General features: G+C 39.1%; 1 long non-coding RNA gene across 3 annotated transcripts in view; it reads right to left on the reverse strand.

The window, feature by feature from the left end:
- Positions 1 to 18,759, reverse strand: part of LOC103016951 (uncharacterized) — a 72,324-nt gene that overhangs the window by 13,121 nt on the left and 40,444 nt on the right. The gene's annotated exons all lie outside the window — the stretch shown is intronic.

An 18,759-nucleotide genomic window follows, 5' to 3' on the forward strand; every position in this document is an offset into this window, starting at 1 on the left:
TTTGATTATTCCTTCCATCAAACTTATATTGATACCCCCCTGGGCTTTCTCTGGCTGGTACATGGGGGCCTGTAAACTGTTTCTTTGCCAACCATTTACATATTTCCAAGGATGTAGCTACAGCATTATTCTTACTGCCACCTTTTTGTCAAGAATAACATTTCTAATAAACTAATAGCAGCAGATTCTCTCCAGAAAAATTATGGAGCTCTCATCAAAGAACTATGCTATTGTCCTTTCCCCCAAAGTGCTGCCTTTGTTGGTACTTGCATCATTTACCATTTTTCTTCATGTTTTTAGGAAGCTTGGCTTTCTCATCTTTTAATTATTCCTCTGGAACAGTTAGATATGCCTTGGACCTCATACGCACAACATCAAGATGGTGTATTTTCCTACAGGATTAAGGATTAAACTTGCCACTACCCGTCCCTACATGACTAATATGGGTTGGTTTGTGTCCCCTCAGTATAAGGTATCCAAAACACATTGAAATCATCTGAGACATGAGTAAGATTTAGCTTATTCCCAATCCTCCTAGATCCCAGCACAACAAAGACTTCCTTGAACTGGTGACTTTATGATTGTGATCCATTGCCTTGGGCCTCAGATGACAGAATAGAGCAACATTAAGACCAACAGGGCAGAGCGAAGGGCAGTGGGTGTCCAGAACTTGAAACAGCCACCACCGTCTTCCTCAAGTTAACCTCTTGAGAACTCCCTGGGGAGATGAATTTTGTACCCAGGACTCATTTATCTTCTACAGTATTCTCCTAATTGGCTTCCCGTCTTCCTTTCATTTCTTCATAAAGTACAGATACACTACCCCACTAGAGCTAATATCCCTGCTGCTGATTTGTGGACATTTCATCACCTGATGCTCTTGCATCCGTATCCATCTATCTATCTATCTGTCTATTTCCTAAATTATTTTCCTGTGTATTTTTCCAGATGTTTGGAATTGCTAGAAGTCTGAACTCTGATTTACAGAGTGGAGGCAGGGGGAGGGTGTTATTTAATGCAACATGATTTGAAGTGTCACACAGTCTGTCTATATTTGGAAATATCTACTTTCCTGGCATCACACAGAACCAGACACAGCCTAAGGCCTTATGTTTCCTGTTTAACTTAACAACCTACACAAGTGTCTCTTTTACATATTATCAACGTGTCTTTAATAGTCTTGCAATTCCTGAAGCAATCTGAGTCTGATTTGAATATGAAAAATCCTGCAGGCTGTGGTATGTGAGGACCCAACTGGCTCACACAACCAAGTACAGTTTCAAAATACACACACTAGCCCAGAAAAGTATCTTTCATGCCTTTTGAAGAACACTTATTCTTTTTTTTTTTAATTTATTTATTTTTGGCTGTGTTGGGTCTTCGTTTCTGTGTGAGGGCTTTCTCCAGTTGTGGCAAGCGGGGGCCACTCTTCATCGCGGTGCGCGGGCCTCTCACTATCGCGGCCTCTCTTGTTGCAGAGCACAGGCTCCAGACGCGCAGGCTCAGCAATTGTGGCTCACGGGCCTAGTCGCTCCGCGGCAAGTGGGATCTTCCCAGACCAGGGCTCGAACCCGTGTCCCCTGCATTGGCAGACAGATTCTCAACCACTTCGCCACCAGGGAAGCCCAGAACACCTATCCTTAATTGTTGTATTTAACATGTGTTTAAGGCTCATGGTCTGGTAGGATCTTTTCATTCTGTTTTTATCTCTGTTTTGACATGGGATGGGGTGGGGCAGGGTGTGGTTTACGAAAACAGCTCAGTGAAATAGCATAAAAATGATGCACTTTCTTGCTCTGTCATATTGGTCTCCACTCTCTATCAGTAAAATATTGGCTACAAATAATTTCTACAGTCCTCCTTGAAGGCTTCCAACAACAGCACAGATGTGTGTGTTATACACAACATTAGCTGTGGAAAGAATAACAGGGTTAAAGAAGACATTTTCCAGTTATAGGGAGAGGCAGAACCACTCTGACTTTTTTAGGGTGAAAGCAATCAACTGTGAGTCTCATTGGGGTAGCCTTGGTGAGCCCTCCAGACTAGAAATTCAGACACCCAACTGGTATTTTGTCTCCTGAGTGAATGAGGTAGCAATGAGGAGTAATATGAACGAAGCCTAGGGGAAAAAAAATGGAACAAGAAAAAAGATGGCCATAATTAGTCTCTGGACTGGATAAAGTTACCCCTTAAATTCACTCATCTCCAAGTTCACTGAACAACTTTCTAACATTTTTGTTGAATGTTCACACCAGGGAAGAAGTAGAGGAAGAGATCCTTGATAATAAACAGAAGAAATATATTCACCTGGAAAGTAAAGGTGACTGTACATTGGTTCAATGTTATCTGGTTTATACATCCATTGTTTATGAGTTTGGTTACTGTGAGTTGGTTCCAAGAATTTGAGCATCAGACGAACAACAAACAATCAAGTTATATTTTAGGACATGCAAAGTTGAGAGGTTGTCACTTCTTTACCCTGGCCCATTGGACTCCCTCTTTGAGAGAATTTGAATCTTGAGTCAAGTATAAAAATTCATAACTCACTGGAACTATATTTCTAGAGGCACTTTTTGAGACTTCCCATGCATTCCTATTGCTGAGATTCCCTCAAGCTCTCCTGATTTCTATCCTTCTAAAGGTTGAGAAGTGCAGCTTTTCCTTTACTTCTCTGAACTATCCACTATATACTTCAAAAAAAAAATTTTTTTTTTTTTAATTTGCTTTCATTAGCCAGATGTGAATTCTATTTCTTGCAACTTGGGACCATTAAGTCATTCAGGAACCACGAGGGCTTTTCCATTTGGGTACAAATCAAGGTACTTGAAAGCCACAACTTTTTAACTGGATTTCAAGACCCAGGGGCAGGATAACTAACCTTTTATTAGGGAAGCTGTGAAACCTGCCTCCTCCTTTCCAGGCAGAGACAAACAGTTCTCCACCCAGGCCTGACTGAGCAATGTGATGGTCGGAGTCCACAGGCGTTCGCGCAGGAAGGAGCTGCTGGAACTTGCTCAGGAGGCTCTGGCCAGCACCACGTGTTAGAGGGCCCAGGAGGAGGGTTCCTACCTCACCCTGGGCGGTCGGGTGGAAATAAACTGTGTCTACCGCCTGGTTCTGGCAGCAAAAGCAGCACCAGCACCAGAGAAAGTTCGGACTCCAGATCCCCCCAAAACCAGGAAATTCCACGCTGGAGCTAAAATTGTAGCTCCCCAGCCGTGCTCCCAGCTCGCATGCACTGCGACCACGGCACAGCCGGTACCCACACACCAAGTGACCCACGTGGGTTGAATTACGGAAGCACAGAACCGCTGGGGCTGAGGTCCTCTGTACCTCTCCCACCCTCGGAACCGTGGGGCAAGAGGGATCGTCACCCTCCATGTGCTTGAATACTTGGAACAAGCTGGCTGTTCATTTTAACCGCGGCATCAGAAACGGAAGACTCACACACGCGAGCCAGGCACCGAACTAGAGAGTTAATGCAAATTATCTATCCACTCTTTCTGACAACATTTTGTTCAAAGTAATATTAACCCCATTTTACAAAACTTGCCCGGTTTACACGACGTTTATGTGCCAGGTTTGGAATTTGAGCACAGATTTCTTATGCCTGAAGCCTGAGTAACGATTTGATTCTTTCTAACTGATGGACCTGAGAGTGTTTGCACTGATGCTACTATGCTCAAGTGTTTTTTTTTTTAATTAGAAAACCAGACCCCTTACGCTATTAGAAGAGCCAGGAAATGCTTTCCTCTAGGCCAGGAGATTTTCCTCTGCCTGTCCTGACAAGGTCATTGTCATGCTCAGTTCACAAAAGATATGACTTGGAGGAAAGAGCCCTGGATTAAGAATTAGGAATCCAAAGCCACTGTTGGCATGACATGGGTTCTGACACTTATCTTCTTTGTGTCTTCAGCACATTCATTTCTAAGACAGGGCATAACAACATCTAGCGGCAATAGCTGTGTGCTCTGTGAATAAGGCAATGATGGATCAAAAGGTAGGGGAGGAAGCTATCTGCCCCAGTGGAGATAAGTTTTTATTACTAACATTGTTTAGACTTGAAAATGAAGGTGGCTTTTAGTTGGTTTATGATTGCTTTTAAATTGTCTTTAGACAATGCAGCCCTTACAACCTGCCAGAGGGAGTGGGGTGGTGGGGTGGGAGGCACTCCCAATTCTCCTAATTCTGCATGTCCATAGATCAAGGAATCTACCAGAAAAATTCAAGGCTGCTGCTAGAAAAAGACTTATAGACTGCAAACATCAAATCCGTCACTTACAAATCCAGAAATTAAAGCCCCTAAAAGAGAAATGACTTGCCCAAGATCACATAGTAAATCAGTGGCAGAGTGAAGGTTAAAGCCAATCTTCTCAATATAAAAGGGAATTTTGGTACAAATGTAAAGTAATATTATCACAGTATCTTATGGTTGGAAAAGCACCCCCTAATATTTCCAAGGAACCCAGGCCCTTCCAGTTCTGATTCTGACCCTCAGGTAGAGTTTCCTTGGGTGGAGGGAGCACAGGACTTGGATCCCAAAGACTTGGATTCAAGTTCTTGAGTGCTGATGACCTCATTGTGTGGGGAGGAGACATGAACAGCTAATTCACGCTATCAGGTGGAAATGACTGCCCAAGACACCAGCACAAGCAGTGTCCGAGAGAGCACACGATGAGTTGTCAAATTAGCAGAACAAGAAAGTAATGATCCCGGAAAGCAGAGTAAAGCAACCACTTTGCCTCTTCCATGAACCCTTCCCAGCTCACCTTACATCCCTCTGGCTTTCTATGCCCTTCATCAGTTACTTAAATAGGTGATTTGCTTGGTAATGATGTGTTTATGAAACACGATGTTTCAGGGAAACCATAAGAGATTTGGAGTCAATAGACCTATGTTTATAGCTCATCTCTGCCATTTGCTAATTGAATGATCTTGAACAAGTTCCTTTACCTTTGAAACTGAACTTTCTCTTCTGCAAAGAGGGAACAATAACCTATATTTCTCATGACTGGGTGAGAGTTAAGTGAGAAACTGGATAGAAAGCATCCACCACTGTCCTTGGCTCCCGGTGAATGCAGAGTAGCTCCTTTTTCTTCAGTTGGATGGCTAACTCCTTGAGGGTAAGTTCAGGCCTTTATATGACTCAACATCTCTCATGGCTCTTTCACAGTGGTACCCAAAGCACTGTTGATTTGAACTGACTCAAGAATGGTCAGGAGACAAAGGATTAATCTCCAAAGTTTACAAGCAGCTCATGCAGCTCAATATCAAAAAACAAAAAACCCAATCTAAAAATGGGCAGAAGACCTAAATAGACATTTCTCCAAACAAGATATACAGATTGCCAACAAACACATGAAAGGATGCTCAACATCACTAATCATTAGAGAAATGCAAATCAAAACTACAGTGAGGTATCACCTCACACCAGTCAGAATGGCCATCATCAAAAAATCTACAAACAATAAATGCTGGAGAGGGTGTGGAGAAAAGGGAACCCTCTTGCACTGTTGGTGGGAATGTAAACTGATACAGCCACTATGGAGAACAGTATGGAGGTTCCTTAAAAATCTAAAAATAGAACTACCATACGACCCAACAATCCCACTACTGAGCATATACCCTGAGAAAACCATAATTCAAAAAGTCATGTACCACAATATTCATTGCAGCTCTATTTACAATAGCCAGGAAATGGAAGCAACCTAAGTATCCACTGACAGATGAATGGATGAAGAAGATGTGGCACATATATACAATGGAATATTACTCAGCCATAAAGAGAAATGAAATTGAGTTATTTGTAGTAAGGTGGATGGACATAGAGTCTGTCATACAGAGTGAAGTAAGTCAGAAAGAGAAAAACAAATACCATATGGTAACACATATATATGGAATCTAAAAAAAAAAAAAAAAAATGGTTCTGAAGGACCTAAGGGCAGGACAAGAATAAAGATGCAGACATAGAGAATGGACTTGAGCACACAGGGAAGGGGAAGGGTAAGCTGGGACGAAGTGAAAGAGTGGCATGGACATATATACACTACCAAATGTAAAATAGATAGCTAGTGGGAAGCAGCCGCATAGCACAAGGAGATCAGCTTGGCGCTTTGTGACCACCCAGAGGGGTGGGATAGGGAGGGTAGGAGGGAGACGCAAGAGGAAGGAGATATGAGGATATATGTATATGTAGAGCTGATTCTCTTTGTTATAAAGCAGAAACCAGCTGATTTTCTTTGTTATAAAGCAGAAACTAACACACCATTGTAAAGCAATTATACTCCAATAAAGATGTTAAATAAATAAATAATAAAAAATAAAATTAAAAATAGAATGGTCAGGAGAGAGAAGAGGAGAGTCCATGAACAACAGACAAAAGTTGGATTTCCACTATTTTTCATTGAATATCAATCAGAATCTGAGTTGAGTTTCTTGACAACTCTTCATGGCCCTGGGTCACTGTGTGATTCCATCACTGGCTTGATGCAGAGTTATGCCAACAACCAAAGAAGAAAAATTACTTCCCCAAACATCTCAGAACCCAGGTGGTTTTACTGGTGATCACTTTAAAACTTCCATATGGTAATCTCTACAGCATATTCCCTTTCCCAGGACATGTAAACTGATAGAAAACTACAAATTCAATAAAGTAAATGAAACCTTCATGGCAGAACCTGACCAAAAGAAAAGTACCACTTATCATTATAGCCATGAGAGTGCTATACCAAAATTAGTCACAAGTACTGAATGGTTTATGAAAAAATATTATTATTATTTACAGGCATACCTCAGAAATGTTGCAGGTTTGGTTCCAGACCACTGCAATACAGCAAATATTGCAATAAAGCCAGTCACATGAATTTTTTGGTTTCCCAGTGCAAGTAAAAGTTATGATGACACTATACTGCAGTCTATTAAGTGGGCAGTTGCATTATGTCTAAAAACAACAATCTGCATACTTTAATTAAAAAATACCGTACTGCTAAAAATTGCTGACCATCATCTGAACCTTCAGTGAGTTGTAGTCTTTTGCTGGTGAGGGTCTTGCCTCGATGTTGATGGCTGCTCACTGATCAGGGTGGTGGTTGCTGCGGTTGGTGTGACTGTGACAATTTCTTAAAATAATACAACAGTGACGTTTACTGCATCAACTTTTACTTTCACAAACAATTTCTCTGTAGCATGCAATGGTGTTTGATAGAATTTTACCCACAGTAGAACTTATTTCAAAACTGGAGTCAATCCTCTCAAACCCTGCTGCTGCTTTATCAACTAAATTTATGTAATATTCTAAATCCTTTGTTGTCATCTCAACAATCTTCACAGCATCTTCACCAGGAGTAAATTCCATCTCAAGAACCTATTTTCTCTGCTCATCCATAAGAAGCAACTCCTCATCTGCTCAAGTTTTATCATGAGATGGCAGCAATTCAGTCACATCTTCAGGCTCCATTTCTAATTCTAGGTCTCTTGCTATGTCCACCCTATTTACAGTTACTTCCTCCACTGAAGTCTTGAACCCCTCAAAGTTATCCATGAGGGTTGGAATCAACTTCTTCCAAACTTCTGTTAATGTTGGTATTTTGACCTCTTCCCATGAATGTTGAATGTTCTTAATAGCATCTAGAATGGTGAATCATTTCCAGAAAGTTGTCAATTGACTTTGCCCAGATCCATCATAGGAATCACTGTCTATGGAAGTTATAGCTTTAGAAAATGTATTTCTTAAATAATAAGACTTGAATATCAAAATGACTCCTTGATCCTTGGGCTGCAGACGTGTCAGCAGGCATGAAAACAGCATTAATCTCATTGTACATCTCCATCAGAGCTCTTGGGTGACCAGGTGCATTGTCAATGAGCAGTAATGTTTTTAAAGGAATCCTTTTTTTCTGAGCCAAAAGGTCTCAACAGTGGGCTTAAAATATTCAGGAAACCATGTTGTAAAAAGATGTGCTGCCATCCAGGTTTTGTTGTTCCATTTATAGTGCACAGGCAGAGTAGATTTAGCATAATTCTTAAGGGTCCTAGAATTTTTAGAATGGGAAATGCACATTGGCTTCAACTTAGTCAACAGCTGGATTAGCCCCTAACAAGAAAGTCAGCCTGTCCTTTGAAGCTTTGAAGACAGGCACCGACTTCTCTCTAGCTATGAAAGTCCTAGATGGCATCTTCTCCCAATAGAAGGCTGTTTTGTCTACATTGAAAATCTGTTGTTTAGTGTGGCCACCTTCATTGATTATCTTAGCTAGATCTTCTGGATAACTTGCTGCAGCTTCTACATCAGCCCTTGCTGCTTTACCTTGCACTTTTATTTTATGGAGAGAACTTCTTTCTTTAAACCTCATAAACCAACCTCTGTTGGTTTCAAACTTTCCTCCTGCAGCTTCCTCACTGCTCTCAGCCTTCATAGAATTAAAGAGAGTTAGGGCCTTTTTCTGCATTGGGGAATGCTGTGGCTGGTTTGATCTTCTATCCAGACCACTCAAACTTTCTCCATATGAGCCGTAAGGCTGTTTCACTTTCTGATCATTAGTGTGTTCACTGGAGTAGCACTTTTAATTTCCTTCAAGAACTTTTCCATTGCACTTACAACTTGGCTAACTGTTTGGTGCAAGAGGCCTTGCTTTCAGCCTGTCTCAGCCTTCAACTTACCTTCCTCACTAAGCTTAACCATTTCTAGCTTCTGATTTAAAGCAAGAGACATGCAACTTTTCCTTTCACTTAGAGGCATTGTAAGGTTATTAATTTGCTTTTCCATTACTGTTGTGTCTCAGGGAATAGTGAGGCCCAAGGAGCAGGAGAGACTTGGGGGAACAGCTGGTTGGAGGAGCAGTCATAAATTTGCCATCTTATATGGGCATGGTTCACGGCACCCCAAAACAATTACAATTGTAATGTCAAAGATCACCCATCACAGATCACCTTAACAAATATACTAATAATGAAAAAGTTTGAAATATTGTAAGGATTATCCAAATGTGACACAGAGACAGGAAGTGAACAAATATTGTTGGAAAAATTATACCAGTAGACTTGCTGGACACAGGATTGTCACAAACCTTCAATTTGTAAAAAAATGCAATATCTGCAAAACACAATAAAGCAAAGTGCAATAAAACAAGGTATCCCTATATGACTATTTTATTATTTATTACAATAAAAAATAATGTTTGTTCCAAACAATTGAAAAAAAGAGTTTTATATTAAGGAACACACACATGTATATGTCTGTGTGTGTGTGTATATATATATATATGTGTGTGTGTGTTTATTGTATATATTATATATATATATATCATATTGGTCATCTTTTTTTTTTTTTTTTATTGGTCATCTTAATAAAGGGCAAATAAGCATTAATTTGTTTACTGATTATGATGGGAATTCTAAAAAATGGGGAAAATACAATATATCAGTCAGTCAGGGTCCAAACAGGAGACAAAACTCATGTAATAATTTGACCAGGAAAAGTTTAATACAAAGAATTATTAACTATAACATGGGATTACCCACTAAGAGGTAAAGAGATTTCCAAAGACTTTAGGAATAGCAGAGTAGGAAGCAGCCGCTAGCTCTAGGGCTGAGGAAGAAACGCAAGGAAGGAACAGACTTGGAAGACTTCCCAGAACAGAGATCCAGACCTGGTTCACAATGGTGCTGCTTTGGTCCACTGGATGGTGGAGAAGTTCCCCAAAGTGTGCACCTCTGCAGGGCTGGGGGAAGCAGCCCATAGTACTATGTCATGTCCTGGTAGTGAGTATCAGTGGGTGTCCCCTGGCTGCCTCCCACTAGAGAAGCAAAGACTCCATACCAGAACCAGGATAAACAGCCCCTTTCTAGTCCAGTGTCTCTCCAGCACCCTCTACTGACACATCACACCATTGTGTTGCTGACAAAGGAATGACATTCCAGTGTCACAAGCAGGGCAATAAAGGGAATAAGCTAATAACCAGCACATACAACAAAATAGAAGAAATAGAAGAAAATAAATTAAGATCACCAATAATCCCAACAACCAAAATAAATCTTCTCCTGATATTTCAATAAATATTCTCCCAAAACTTTTATTTATTTGGAAGGGGGAGTGTCATTTCATATATATATATATTTTAACATAACTAAGATTATATAAAACATACAACTTACAAGCAAAAGCTAAGAGAATTCAGAACCACAAAACCAGCTGTACAACAAATGCTAAAGGAACTTCTCTAAGCAGGAAACACAAGAGACGGAAAAGACTTACAATAACAAACCCAAAACAATTAAGAAAATGGTAATAGGAACATACATATAGATAACTATCTTAAACGTAAATAGGTTAAATGCTCCAACCAAAAGGCATAGCCTGGCTGAATGGATACAAAAAGAAGACCTGTACACATGCTGTCTACAAGAGACCCACTTCAGACCTATGGACACATACAGACTGAAAGTGAGGGGAGGGAAAAAGATATTCCATGCAAATGGAAATCAAAAGAAAGCTGGAGTAGCAATTCTCATATCAGACAAAATAGACTTTAAAATAAAGACTATTACAAGAGACAAAGAAGGACACTACCTAATGATCAAGGGATCAATCCAAGAAGAAGATATAACAATTGTAAATATTTATGCACCCAACATAGGAGCACCTCAGTACATAAGGCAAATGCTAAAAGCCATAAAAGTGGTAATTGACAGTAACACAATAAGAGTAGGGGACTTTAACACTCCACTTTCACCAATGGACAGATCATCCAAAATGAAAATAAATAAGCAAGTACAAGCTTTAAATGATACATTAAACAAGATGGACTTAAATGATATTTATAGGACATTCCATCCAAAAACAGCAGATTACACTTTCTTCTCAAGTGCTCATGGAACATTCTCCAGGATAGAACATATCTTGGGTCACAAACCAAGCCTTGAAATATTTAAGAAAATTGAAGTTGTATCAAGTATCTTTTCTGATAACAACACTAGGAGACTAGATATCAATTACAGGAAAAAATCTGTAAAAAATACAAACACATGGAGGCTAAACAATACACTACTAAATAACAAAGAGATCACTGAAGAAATAAAAGAGGAAATCAAAAAATACCTAGAAACAAATGACAGTGAAAACATGACGACCCAAAACCTATGGGATGCAGCAAAAGCAGTTCTAAGAGGGAAGTTTATAGCAATACAATCCTACCTCAGGAAACAAGAAACATCTCAAATAAACAACTTAACCTTACACCTAAAGCAATTAGAGAAAGAAGAACAAAAAACCCACAAAGTTAGCAGAAGGAAAGAAGTCATAAAGATCAGATCAGAAATAAATGAAAAAGAAATGAAGGAAATGATAGCAAAGATCAATAAACTAAAAGCTGGTTCTTTGAGAAGATAAACAAAATTGATAAACCATTAGCCAGACTCATCAAGAAAAAAAGGGAGAAGACTCAAATCAATAGAATTAGAAATGAAAAACGAGAAGTAACTGAAACTGCAGAAATACAAAGGCTCATGAGAGATTACTACAAGCAACTATATGCCAATAAAATGGACAACCTGGAAGAAATGGACAAATTCTTAGAAAAGCTCAACCTTCTGAGATTTAACCAGGAAGAAATAGAAAATATAAACAGACCCATCACAAGCACTGAAATTGAGACTGTGATTAAAAATCTTCCAAAAAACAAAAGCCCAGGACCAGATGGATTCACAGGCGAATTCTATCAAATATTTAGAGAAGAGCTAACACCTATCTTTCTCAAACTCTTCCAAAATATAGCAGAAGGAGGAACATTCCCAAACTCATTCTACGAGGCCACCTTCACCCTGATACCAAAACCAGACAAAGATGTCACAAAAAAAGAAAACTACAGGCCAATAACACTGATGAACATAGATGCAAAATTCCTCAACAAAATACTAGCAAACAGAATCCAACAGCACATTAAAAGGATCATACACCATGATCAAGTGGGGTTTATCCCAGGAACGTAAGGATTCTTCAATATATGCAAATCAATCAATGTGATACACCATATTAACAAACTGAAGGAGAAAAACCACATGATCATCTCAATAGATGCAGAAAAAGCTTTTGACAAAATTCAACACCCATTTATGATAAAAACTCTCCAGAAAGTGGGCATAGAGGGAGCTTACCTCAACATAATAAAGGCCATATATGACAAACCCACAGCAAACATCATTCCCAATGGGGAAAACTGAAAGCATTTCCTCTAAGATCAGGAATGAGACAAGGATGTCCACTCTCACCACTATTATTCAACATAGTTTTGGAAGTCCTAGCCACAGCAATCAGAGAAGAAAAAGAAATAAAAGGAATACAAATGGGAAAAGAAGAAGTAAAACTGTCACTGTTTGCAGATGACATGATACTATACATAGAGAATCCTAAAGATGCCACCAGAAAACTACTAGAGCTAATCAATGAATTTGGTAAAGTTGCAGGATACAAGATTAATGCACGGAAATCTCTTGCATTCCTATACACTAATGATGAAAAATCTGAAAGAGAAATTAAGGAAACACTCCCATTTGCCATTGCAACAAAAAGAATAAAATATCTAGGTATAATCCTACCTAAGGAGACAAATGACCTGTATGCAGAAAACTATAAGACACTGATGAAAGAAATTAAAGATGATGCAAACAGATGGAGAGATATACCATGTTCTTGGATTGGAAGAATCAACATTGTGAAAATGACTATACTTCACAAAGCAATCTACAGATTCAATGCAATCCCTATCAAACTATCAATGGTATTTTCCCCAGGATTAGAGCAAAAAATTTCACAATTTGTATGAAAACACAAAAGACCCTGAGTAACCAAAACAATCTTGAGAAAGAAAAATGGAGCTGGAGGAATCAGGCTCCCTGACTTCAGACTATACTACAAAGCTACCGTCATCAAGACGATATTGTAGTGGCACAAAAACAGAAATATAGATCAAGGGAACATGATAGAAAGCCCAGAGATAAACCCACGCACATATGGTCACCTTATCTTTGATAAAGGAGGCAAGAATATACAATGGAGAAAAGACAGCTTCTTCAATTAGTGGTGCTGGGAAAACTGGACAGCTACGTGTTAAAGAATGAAATTAGAACACTCTCTAACACCATACACAAAAATAAACTCCAAATGGATTAAAGACCTAAATGTAAGGCCAGACACTATCAAACTCTTAGAGGAAAACATAGGCACAACACTCCATGACATAAATCACAGCAAGATCCTTTTTGACCCATCTCCTAGAGAAAGGGAAATAAAAACAAAAATAAACAAATGTGACCTAATGAAACTTAAAAGCTTTTGCACAGCAAAGGAAACCATAAACAAGATGAAAAGACAACCCTCAGAATGGGAGAAAATATTTGCAAATGAAGCAATTGACAAAGGATTAATCTCCAAAATATACAAGCAGCTCATGCAGCTCAATATCAATAAACAAACAACCCAATCCAAAAACGGGCAGAAGATCTAAATAAACATTTCTCCAAAGAAGATATACAGATTGCCAACAAACACATGAAAGGATGCTCTCTAATCATTAGAGAAATGCAAATCAAAACTACAATGAGGTATCACCTCACACCAGTCAGAATGGCCATCATCAAAAATCTACAAACAATAAATGCTGGAGAGAGTGTGGAAAAAAGGGAACCCTCTTGCACTGTTGGTGGGAATGTAAATTGATACAGCCACTATCGAGAACAGTATGGAGGCTCCACAAAAAGCTAAAAATAGAACTACCATACGACCCAGCAATCCCACTGCTGAGCATATACCCTGAGAAAGCCATAATTCAAAAAGAGTCATGTACCACAATGTTCATTACAGCTCTATTTACAATAGCCAGGATATGGAAGCAACCTAAGTGTCCACTGACAGATGAATGGATAAAGAAGATGTGGCACATATATACAATGGAATATTACTCAACCATAAAGAGAAATGAAATTGAGTTATTTGTAGTGAGGTGGAAGGACATAGAGTCTGTCATACAGAGTGAAGTAAGTCAGAAAGAGAAAAACAAATACCGTATGCTAACACATATATATGGAATCTCAAAAAAAAAAAAAATGGTTCTGAAGGACCTAAGGGCAGGACAAGAATAAAGATGCAGACATAGAGAATGGACTTGAGCACACAGGAAAGGGGAAGGGGAAGCTGGGATGAAGTGAGAGAGTGGCATGGACATATATACACCACCAAATGTAAAATAGATAGCTAGTGGGAAGCAGCCGCATAGCACAGGGAGATCAGCTTGGCGCTTTGTGACCACCTAGAGGGGTGGGATAGGGAGGGTAGGAGGGAGACGCAAGAGGAAGGAGATATGAGGATATATGTATATGTATAGCTGATTCTCTTTGTTATAAAGCAGAAACTAGCTGATTTTCTTTGTTATAAAGCAGAAACTAACACACCATTGTAAAGCAATTATACTCCAATAAAGATGTTTAAAGAGTAAATAAATAAACAAAAAATACAACTTAACCATATTGCTTTTTTTATGTAACACCATAAGTAATGTTTTATATCATTAAAAATCCCTTTTAACATCATTTTATTGGGTGCATAATAGTCCACAGTGGAACACTTATTTAAGTAGCCTTCTAAATCAATGAGAAAAACACAACACACTAATAATAGATTTTATAAAGGGAACAAACACAAACAAAAGGAACAAACACAAAACACGTTCACTAAATATGAACTACAATCATGAAACCATTAAAGATGAGGAAACGTTAAACTTCATGAATAACCAAAGAAAACTATTCCTGTGATGAAAAATACAGTAAAGCTGGGCATCCATTTGTGGTCATGATTTTCTTGCTAGCACCATCTGAGTTACTATTCAAATCAGTTTCAGACAATGACAAATTCTTCAACTCCAAAACTTGTTTTTCTTTGAGTGAAAATGGCTGTGAGTCATAATTTTTCAAATATGTGTATTTGTGTGAGTACGCCATTGCTAAATTCGAAATAGGCACCAGACAGATGGGAACCATAACACGACCTTCAGCTCTCCCGAGGTTGCCTCCAACAAAATGATTTGGCTTTGTTTTGAAATGTCTTCCCCAGAGAAGGAGTCCCAAAAGGCATCTTATAGACTAAACCTTTGGCTTTTCTTGGCACAATGCCTGCAGTGGCCAGACCCTGGGAAATGTTGAGGATCCCTGCAGGGGAGAGGAGACCCCAGGAAGGGGTCCAGCTCCAGGCCCGTGATTGCTAACTTGTTTCTGCTCTGGCCTCTGTGCTGACCATGAACGGTCTTGCTGCCTCTTCCGTGGACAGTGAAGGAGTTATGAGATTCACTTATAGAGGGACCGCTCCCCCTTCAAAGCTCACCTACAGTTTGGAATAGTGGAAAGAATGCTGGATTCAGAGAATACCAGCTCCTTCACTAAATTGCTATATGGTCATGGGTAAGTTACATAAGTCCATGAGTGCTGAGCTTCTCACCTAGTAAACTGGGTCAGTGCTTGCTCTGTCTATGTTCCTGGATTATTGGGAGAAATACAGGTAATTTAGAGACAATGTGCAAGATGGTTTAGACTCTGAGACAAACCAGATATTTTGGATTCAAATCTTGTTTCCACAGCTGTGCATCCTTGAGGAAGTTTACTTAACCTCTCTGTGCTCAATTTCACCATCTGTAAAATAGAGGTTATTTCTTATAGAATTATTTTGATAATCAAATTACATAATATTTACATGCAAGCACTATAACAAGGCCTGCCTGGAACTAGTCCTGTTATAATTAGTACTCCCCGTTTAAAAAGTCCTACTATTCAAGCATTCTTTCCTATACTCTCTTCTTCATCCAATCATGCTCTTCCATGCTCTCTTTCCAGTTTTACCAAACAGCGTTTTGTATTTTATATTTTTAGTACATTTGATACCATCTGACACAATAAATGGCATTTTCCCAGCAGAACCCTCATCTACCTAAGGTCTGGGACTACATTCCTATCCCTCTCACTCGTTCAACAGGTATTTATTGAGCATCTACTAGATCACAGGTCTTATGCTAGGCCCCTTAAGATATAATTATGACTTACACACAATCCTGGTCACTTGAATCCTAGTGCTCAAGTTCTAACTTAGAAGACAGGCAAGTAAACAAATGATTTCAGGTAATAGAGTCAAGAACAAGGTTCTGTGAGAAATAAAGTGAGATGGGATTAGCTCTTCCTACCAGGATTAAGAAGGTTGTACCAGGTCATCTGAGCAGGGCTCTGAATGTACTTGGCAGGCAAAGAAGAAAGGACACCCTAGAACAAGAGGACAGAGTGTTCAAGGGCAGGGAGGTGTGAGCACACATGACCTAGTCAGGAGATGCTTCAGAGCTGACTCTTGCAAAAGTAAAGGGTACATATGGAAGAATGGCTGCAACAAGTCAAATGGGAAAAAAAAAACAAAAAACAAACAAAAAACCACAGGGATCAGAAGAGACGTTGAAACCTGGGTGAAGGAGTTTGGACATTTTCTTAGGAATTAGGAGCTTTCAACGCATGACCACCAGGCAGGCCTGATCATTAGAAGTCAATGTATTTAAAGTTTGCATTGAATATGGTACACACACTACCTATTTAGCCACAGACCCCACCGTGCCATATTGCCTTATGCTGATCCCCTTCCCACATATCCCAGATGGATTTGAGTTTGCAATCCCTCCAGAGACCAGGAGGAGAAGGTATTGTTCGTAACAGGGCAAGAGACTGTATATGGACAAAGCTGCTAAAAAGCTACTGCAATAAAATGAAAAAGACAAAAAATAAGTGCTTGTAAGGCTGTAGAGTAACCCAAATTCTCATATACTACGATTACTGGAAATATTGATTGGTACAACCATTTTGCAAAACTTTTTGGCAATGTCCATTAAACTGAACATCTGCAGGCCCTATAACCCAGCAATTCCTTTCCCAGATATATACCCAACATCTACATGCATGTACCCAAAGTCATGTACAAGACTGTACAGCAGCAACATTCATCATAGCCCAAACTGGAAGCTACTTAAATGGGTAGTACATTGTGGATAAATTACCATACGTTCACACAATAGATTACTATACAACTAAATGCTCTATGCCTGTGCTCAACAATATGGATAAATCTTATAACACTGAATGAAAGAAGAGAAAATCAAAAGGGTACATATTAAATGAGTCTATGTATAAACAGGCAAAACTAAAATTTACTATTAGATACAATGATTACCCTTGGTTGGGGGCAGTGTAGACCTGGAAGAGGGCAACAAGAGGGCTTATGGGATGCTAGTGAATTTCTTTTTCTTGATCTGGGAACTGGTTTCATAGATTTGTTCAGTTTGTAAAAAAACATTGCACTGGAAAAAGTACACTTATGATATGTACACTTTTTTGGAATATATTTCAATTAAAAAGTTTTCACAAGTGTAAAAGATAAGTTAGAGGTCACTACAAATAATGTTATTGTAGTAGACCAACTAAAAGTTAATAGGATCTTAGGCAGGGGAAAAAACTGTGGCAATGACCCATTATTCATCCATTCATTCAATTTTTGTTAAGATCTACTATGCATCCAACACTCTATTAAGTGTCAAGGACACCTAAAGCTACAGTCCATGGAGGAGAAGGATACTAAACAATCAGCCCCCCAAACTAAACACTTTCAGTGAGGAGAAAATAATTGATATACAAAACAAGGTGGTGAGGTACAGCATAAGTGGGCAGCAGTGAAGGATTTTTTAGGGGACTACTTTAGACAGTGTAATTACTGTGTTTCCTTTGTCTCAGGTTGTTAGGATTACGTTCTTCTGCACAACTGGTGGTGTTAAAACTCATAGGATGCTAGTGTATCCCAAACCAGCAGACTTTGCTTTTTACTGACAGTAAGATAGGATACCCCTAAAGAAGGTATCACGTGTAACAATGGGGCGTGATCACTACCTCATAACCCACAGTGCCCTGTTAGCACAGAACTCTGATGATCCAGGGTTCATAGTGTAGCACTGGGCACTGGGAAATGTATTTTACACAATTCTCAATGGACATTCTCAACCACTGCTTGGCCTGTTTTACAGGAGCCTCAGCTGTTTGCCTCCAAAGTGGACAATGGTCCAAGGATTCCCTGACGGTGTATTTAATATACCCTTCATCTCAACATTTTTTCCTGAAATGTTTTTCCCTCCAACTCCCTGGCAATTCTGAGCATAATTAGTATTGCTTTATTACCAGGGCTTTTTCAATGCATTTTACTTTTGAAAGATTTCTTAAAACTTATTTTTATTTTTAATATCTGAATAATTTTAGATTTCACAGTTAGTCCAAACATCCCACTAACTCTCATACGAATTAGAGAGCTCATTGGGAGAAAAGGTGCACATATTTTGTAAGACAGACCAACATTAAAACTGAAGGTTTTAGTTTTTAATAATATCCCTGGAGCCTCTAAAAATAAATGTGCTATATAAATGTAAAATTCTAATCACAATTTTTCATGGCAGAATATGCAGCAAAGACAACGTGAAAATATCTCAGCTTTTCAGGAGTTATTGCCAGATTCAATTTGGTTTCAACAACATTGGTTCTATCAGTCTGTCCCCACACCCCCAAAGCTTATATATTTCAAGGGTCCAGCTTAGACACTAGCACTTCTGTGAAGAACCTTGGGCAGGAATGCTTTCTGCCAGCCAAACTGTTGTACCTCTTATTTATACCTTTCTCACACATGACTCTATGAGGGCATGTCTA

Source organism: Balaenoptera acutorostrata, chromosome 15 (assembly GCF_949987535.1).
Source record: "Balaenoptera acutorostrata chromosome 15, mBalAcu1.1, whole genome shotgun sequence".
NCBI lineage: Eukaryota > Metazoa > Chordata > Mammalia > Artiodactyla > Balaenopteridae > Balaenoptera > Balaenoptera acutorostrata.